This window comes from Rattus rattus, chromosome 9 (assembly GCF_011064425.1).
Source record: "Rattus rattus isolate New Zealand chromosome 9, Rrattus_CSIRO_v1, whole genome shotgun sequence".
Taxonomy (NCBI): domain Eukaryota; kingdom Metazoa; phylum Chordata; class Mammalia; order Rodentia; family Muridae; genus Rattus; species Rattus rattus.
The window spans coordinates 13,499,552-13,506,677 of NC_046162.1; the positions used below are offsets into that span (position 1 = coordinate 13,499,552).

Below are 7,126 nucleotides of genomic sequence, written 5' to 3' on the forward strand. Positions count from 1 at the left end.
ACATGTCTACTCACAACTGTCCATCCAAGGTACCTAGTGCCTTCTTTTGACCCGCTCAGGGCCCAGGCACACATATTACAACCATATATACAGGCAGGCAAAAACAGTCATGCACATAAATACAAAGAATTTCCCTTTTCTTTCAATGACTTATTTATTTTTATTTTATGTGCATTGGTGTGTTGCCTGCATGTATGTCGGTGTGAGGGTGTCAGATCCCCTGAAGCTGGAGTTACAGAGACCTGTTACCTGCCACGTGGCTACTGGGAATTGAACCCAAGTCCTCTGGAGGAGCAGACAGTGCTCTGAACTGATGAGCCATCTCTCCAGCCCACGAATAATTTTTCTGAATGCAGAGACTCATTCAGCAATGTCACTTGTGCTAGAAACTGGGCAGTGCATTTGGGAGGTGGGCACAAACAGGGCTGTCACAAGCCGTGCTTGCTAGGGAATTAATGAAGGGGAGAAAACCAGGCAGCAGTGAAGGAACCAAGGGAGACTGGGATGTGGGTGGGGGGAGAAATAGGTTTCTGGCTCAGGGTAGAGAAGGGTTAAAGGAATTTTCCATAAAAGTGCAGAATCTATAGCTGAGGACATGGAGCCTGAGGCTAGAGGACTGTTAGGAGTTTTGAGATCAGCCTGAGTTGACCAAATGCAAGGCTGGCCTGGGCTACATAGCGAGGACCAGGCTAGCCAGGGCTAATAGTAAGGCTTTGTCTCAAAATATTAAGGGGTAGGGGAAAGGAAGTGAGGGGAAGGAAGGGGAAGGAAGGGAATGGGGGGACATGGGAGGGGATGGGAAGAGAGAAAGGAGAAAAAACGAAAACAAGACGGATCTTGAAGCAGCCTTTGAAGGACAATCTGCCCTTGGAGTTGGAATTACTGAGGGAATGTGTAATTGGAGGCCAGTCTTTAGGAGCTTAGCTTGTAGTGTTAAAGAGAAGATAGTCAGGCATGGGAGGAGGAACTGGAGCATGGCTCCCCTCAGAGTCCTCCCCTGACTTTCAGCCGAGAACCCCGTCAGGCATGGTGGTGCATGGGGCTATCGATCCACTCTGCTGAGCGCTCTTGCAGGCCCCCAGGCTGCCCAGCTGTCACTTATGAGGGTTTTGTGGTCTGTTTCTTGCCAGGGGACAGGCAAGCAGAAGGAGGAAAGAGATGAGACTGACAGTGGCTACATAAATTAAGCACCGACTGTTTACCAAGGGTAGGAACACAAGGTCCCAGTGAATCCTCACCCTAACCAAGTCGGGTCACTTCTATTGTTCTCCCAACTCAGATTTCACTGTGGTTTATTTGCTTTTTTTTTTTTTTTTTTTTTTTTTTTTACTGACACCTCATGTAAGGACAGGAAATCAGGGTCTGAGAGATCAGAGTGGCTGATATCCACGTGAGAGGTCACAGGTCTGGTAACTCCAAGATATACTTCCATGTCCTCAGCCAGGACAGATGATAGCTTTCATACCTGTTTCTTAGCCTCAGAAGCCCCTGGAAGCCAGAAGGTCTGAGCCTCTGCCATTGGTAACTTCAGGTATATATCAATTATCAATATCAATATCAATATCAATAATTAATAGTGGACACACAAAGTGTGGGCTTTGCTTGCTCCAGCAGGAGCCGCTGGCTGGGCTCATCCTCTTACCTCTCTCGAAAGGGGCTGCCCCCACCCTGGACGTCTTCCTAACTATCGGTTTTTCTTTGTATAAGACTGATGAGTCGTCTTTAGTGCTCATCGGTGCTAAGAAGGTGATTCATCTTCTCAAAAATTTTAAATACATTTATCTGTGTGACGGCATCATGGTGTTCTCTCGGGAGCCGGACGACCAGCTTTTAGGAGTCGTTTCTTCCTTCGCTGTGTAGGCCCTGGGGATGGAACTCAGGTCATTGGTGATGAGTCCCTCCACCCACTCAGTCATGTCACTGGCCCCTAGCTACCCATTTTCTGTGTATTTAACTATGTTTTTAAAAATAAAATTGTCCTCTCTGTATCGTTCCAGTGACTTTATTTCACTAAATTATACGTCTCCGAGACCTTCCCAGGCTCGGGGCCTAAATCTACTTTATTCTAAAAAGTCACTGGAACATACCAGGATGCTGCCCCTTCACACACTGGGATGGCGAGTGGGTGCTCCTCAGTCATCCGCATCCATGTGGAGACATTGCTGGGACAGATTCCCTCATGCTGGGTCTCCATGGAGTTTAAACTGTATGAGAACCTCACGTCCTTCTGAGAAAGTCTCTCGAACAAATCGTTCTTTCAAATTGCATTCAGAGCTCAGCAAGCAGGTAGAGGCACTTGCTTCCAAGACTAAAGACCTGGGTTTCATCCTGGGGGACCCACCAATTACGAAAGAACCAACCCTAAAAGGGTTTTTCTCTGACCTCTGTAGGCACATTATGGTGTGTACAAACCCCCTCGCATTTAGAGAAACAGAGGTAATCAATTTCAAGCGCCTTCCCCTTGAGTCTCTCTTTGGCCTCTGTAGGGAAAGGTGTGATGCTCTCTGACCAGATTTCTCATCTTCAAGGTCTGTAGAATATGAATCCTAATGGTGCTCTGTGAACCACAGAGTTCTCCTGAAGGAACAGGGACTGAAGGGACACGGATGTTGGGAGGCTTAACCCGCAGGGCGCCCCCTACCTTCCCATCAGGGAGAAACCACAGTGAGGAGCTGGTGCAAGAGGAGGCCTTAGCTCAAACACTGGCCATGTGTGAAGCCACACTAGGACAGCTGTTCCCAGTGAGGAAGGACAGGAGGAAGACTTTATCCTCTACCAGACACTGAGTCATCTGGAGATGGTGTGTGTGCGTGTGTGTGCGTGTGTGTGTGTGTGTGTGTGTGCGTGTGTGTGTGTGTCTGTATTGTGTGGTGGTATGTGTATGCTGTATGTGTGGTGTGTGTGTGTGTGGTGTGTGGTGTGTGGTGTGTGTGTGTATTGTGTGGTGGTATGTGTATGCTGTATGTGTGGTGTATGTGTGGTGTGTGTGGTGTGTGTGTGTGTGTGTGTGTGTGTGGTGTGTGTGTGTGTGTGTGTGTGTTGTGTGGTATGTGTATGGTGTGTGTGTGGTGTGTGTGTGTGTGTGTGTGTGTGTGTGTGTGTGTGTGTGTGTGTGTGTGTGTGGGGTGGGTCTGTGTGTGTTGTTTGTCTGCGAGTGTGTGTGTGGGAGTAGGGTGTGTGTGTATAGTATGTGTGTGTGTGTGGTATATGTGTGTGGTGTGTGTGTGGTGTGGTATGTATGGTGTATGTGTGGTGTGCATGTATATATGGTGTGTATGTATGTATGTATGTGTGTATGTATGGTATGTGGTGTATGTGTGGGTATGTGTATGTGTGGTGTATGTGGTGTGTGTGTGTGGGGGGGGTGGTATGGAGGCCAGAGGTCACCATTAGGAGTCTTACTGCTATTACTTCTTTGTGACAGGGTCTCTCACTGAACTGGGAGGTCATCCTTTTGGCAAGACTGGCTTGCTAAGGTTCTACCTGTCTCCATTCCTCAGCTGCCTTGCCTGGCTTTTAGGTGTGTGCTGGGGATCCAAACTCATGCTCATACCAGACATTATACCCACGAACCCATCTCTCTATCCTAACGGGAGATATTTCCTTTTCTATCAACTGAAGTAGTATTACTGGCATCAAGTGCGTAAAATGCAACAAAGACGATAAAACTCACAGCTGAGAATCACCCAACTCAAAGTGCCAGTGGGGTTAAGAATAAGAAACCGCAATGCAAGCCACCCCTTACCAGATGCCCACCCCTTACCAGATGCCCACCCCTTACCAGATGCCCACCCCTTACCAGATGCCCACCCCTTACCAGATGCCCACCCCTTACCAGATGCCCACCCCTTACCAGATGCCCACCCCTTACCAGATGCCCACCCCTTACCAGATGCCCACCCCTTACCAGACGCCCACCCCTTACCAGACGCTCACCCCTTACCTGAAGCCCACCCTCCAGGCTAGAGAGGAGGGACAGAGGCTCAGACGAGCCAATGGTTGTATATATTGCTCCAGGCAGAAGTAGCCAATAGATGGCTGGCCCTAGGTTCCAACTGGGTTTAAGGTCTGTGCATACACTGCTGTGCTTCCCTGCAATCCTCACTTTTCTCCCACGGCCCAGGGTTCTCGGCTGCCTTTGTCCTGGAGGACTGTCTACAGCACAGGTTCCCGGGCGCACCCAGAGGCACTGCTGGCACACTATCCGTTTTAGCTCTTTCTGGAGGGGATGCTTTCCAGACAGGCTTTCTCTGTGTAGCTCTGGCTATTCACGAACTTGTTCTGTAGACTAGGCCGGCCTCAATTCACAGAGATCTACCTGAGAATACAGGCATGTGCCACCACCGCCTGGCTTGAATGGACTCTGTAGTTGAAATCGTGACCACTGTTTCCACTTATTGGCTGTGTTATACTTTGAGGACCAACTTATTCCACCGTGGGGATAACTAACAGAGAGAGAAGGACTTTCCTAAAGGTTGAGGGATAGAGCACCGCTGGTAGCGTGCCTGCCTAGCATGTAGCAAGCCCTTTGCCCTGGCCTCAGCCCTGCATGGATGCTGGCTGTAATGATGTGGTAAAGTCACACAATCCCAGCATTCAAGGGGTGAAGGTGGAAGGATCAGAAGTTCAAGGTCATCTTCCACTATGCAGTGAGGTAGAGGCTAGCCTGTCCTACGTGACACTGACAAAAATAAAGAAATAAATAAAAGAAAAGTAAAAGGAAATCTTCCCCCAGATCACACACCAAGAAGCAGATGGAAACCACCACTCTCTTGTCTACATTTCCACCTTGAACTCGGCTCTTGGTATGACAGCTACCCTCCAGCTGAGAGCTAGACAGAGAAAGAAGCAAGGAGAGTTGGTACCCCAGACTCTCTCATCTATGGGGGTCTGGTCACTGCTGCTTGGTGATCTCTAAATGGTCCCAGAAAATCGCCCATGTGCCAGGAAAGGGTGCAGGAATCTAAGCAGGGTCAAGCCATTGCTGCAGAGAATGGGAACCAGAGAAAAAAGGGTGCACCCTCCTCAAGCACCCCTTCCCGGAGCAAACCCAGTCTGAGGTTCCCACAGTACTTTGGCTCTAGCATACTGTAACTGATAATATCCATTCTAGTGGCTTGGCCTGGATTTTGGCAAGTTTTACACGGCAGTAGGTACAAGACAGAAACCCTTAAGCCCCCAGGAACGGAAGCCTGCGGAGTGTCGACATTTTCCAAGTTCTGCTCCTTCTGAGTTGACTTTCTCGGTGTTGCTGTGTCCTGTGATACGTGGACATGGTGCCCAGAAGTGCCCACTGTCCACGTGAAGGCTGGAGCTAGTGTTGGGGAGCTCCAGTGACCCTAAGGAACTACGCAGGTTTTGACTGACTGGGTGACCTTGAGCCAGTCCCTTTCTCTCTTTGTGCCTCAGTTTGATTAAGTACCAAACAAATGGTCAGTCTTAATGTACGTGTTCTTTTACATCGTAGGATGCAGACACTGTCATCTGTCTCTCCTGGAGCTGTCCTCTGGACTCCAGGAAATACATCGCTCCCCATTCCACATCCAGAAAACAGGCCAGGATTCAATGCTTTTCTGTCTCCCGATCTGACCCCGCCAAACCTCCTCGGGCTAGTGTGAGGGAGGCACACAGCTAAGCCAACAGTGTCCCCAGACCAGTGGACAAGCCCAGCAGCATCCTTCTCTTGGCCTAATGCCCAGGGAATTCCATCAGGCAAGAGCCACAGGAGTTGATGGGGGCAGACCCAAGAAACAAACAGAGGACCCTTGGGAGTGGGCCAACGGCTCTTCTCTATGTTGATAGCCCTTTGTGCGGGAGAAACCTGCGTCTGCAGGGTAACACTGAATAACAGCCTTTTATATTTGTATTGGAGGTGGGGGTGGAAGGGGGTGCCTGCTGGTCCTGCAGTGCCAAGACCATCTGTGTTCTTAGAGTTTGGAGGCTCCTGGAAGAAGCTCTAGGCCTGGGAAGGAGAGGCCCCTAAAAGCCTTTATTGGGGAGCATGGGTAGGAAAGGGTCTTTATATGGGGAGCATGGGTGGGAAAGGGTCTTCATAGGGACAGAAGAGAAGTCATCTGTCCCCAGAATCCAGAACCTAATTTCTGGGATACATATTTAGGTGATTTGGCCTGGGATGTCCTTGTTGAAGGGAGGGTCTTACTCTCCAGGACTTTCACAGTCAGGGAAGGATAAGACCCTTCTATACGAGCTGTGACCTCAACATTCCAAGGAGACAAAAAATGAGAGAGAAGCAAGAGACCCTAACTTAACTTAGATATTTAAGAAAGGGAGGAGATGGGAGAGGGTCTAGAAATTTGCGGAGGCAGGACTCCACTTTGGGGGTTAAGGGGGGCATTCTATTCCAAGGGCTAAACAAGAATGGGATTTTCCCCTCCAGCCAGCGGCCAGGGCGAACGGCCCCGTTTTTGAAGGTTACAGAAGCTGTTTTGCTTTCTGGGGCCTGGGAAGTGGAAGACCCTTTCCTTTTGGAGCAGGAGCCCGCGTCCTGATTAGATGGAGGGCCCGGATTCTAGAGGAAGATGCCCGTCTCTGGCTTCCCGGGTGCAGGGCTTCCTTCAGAAGGGCCGGCCACGCGCGTGCACACGCGTCGCACTTACCTCCAGGCCCGGGCCGCGATCTACAGGCTGCGATCCACCGGTCCGACTTGCGCGATCACCTTCCGATGCTCCCGGCTGCGCCTGGCGTCTGCTCAGCTTCCCCCAGCGACTCGCCAGGCTCCTAAGCTTCGCCGAACCGCCCTGGCCAATCAGCACCACAGCCTCTGGCCCTTGCTTGCGCCTTAGCCAATGAGAGCGCCCGCCATGGGCCACCGCCCCCGGGGGGAGGGGGAAGGCGGGGCTGGGGCAGAGTCCGACCTCCGTGGATAGGATGCGCCTGGGGGTCTCAGAGGAGGGTCTCGAGGGCCGGAACAAGGGTCTGGGGGAGAGGCAGCGGGAGGATCCCCCAGCAAGTCAGATCGGGGCTAGGAGTCGTCTCCTTACGGACGGGAGAGACTTTAGAGTCTAACGCGAATCTTCATTGTACCCCCACCTCACATCACTGTTTTAAGATCCTGGGTATTGCTGATGAAAGGAGCTGACCCCCCTTCCCCCAATCCTGAGTCCTG

The 7,126-nt window shown here is 50.9% G+C and overlaps 1 protein-coding gene across 1 annotated transcript in view; it reads right to left on the reverse strand.

Moving 5' to 3' along the window:
• Abat (4-aminobutyrate aminotransferase) overlaps positions 1 to 6,720 on the reverse strand; it is a 92,828-nt gene extending 86,108 nt beyond the window's left edge. Inside the window, exon 1 of the mRNA XM_032912830.1 lies at positions 6,618 to 6,720. The gene's annotated coding sequence lies outside the window, so the exon portion shown is untranslated. The remainder of the gene's footprint in view (positions 1 to 6,617) is intronic.
• Positions 6,721 to 7,126: the final 406 nt, after the last annotated feature.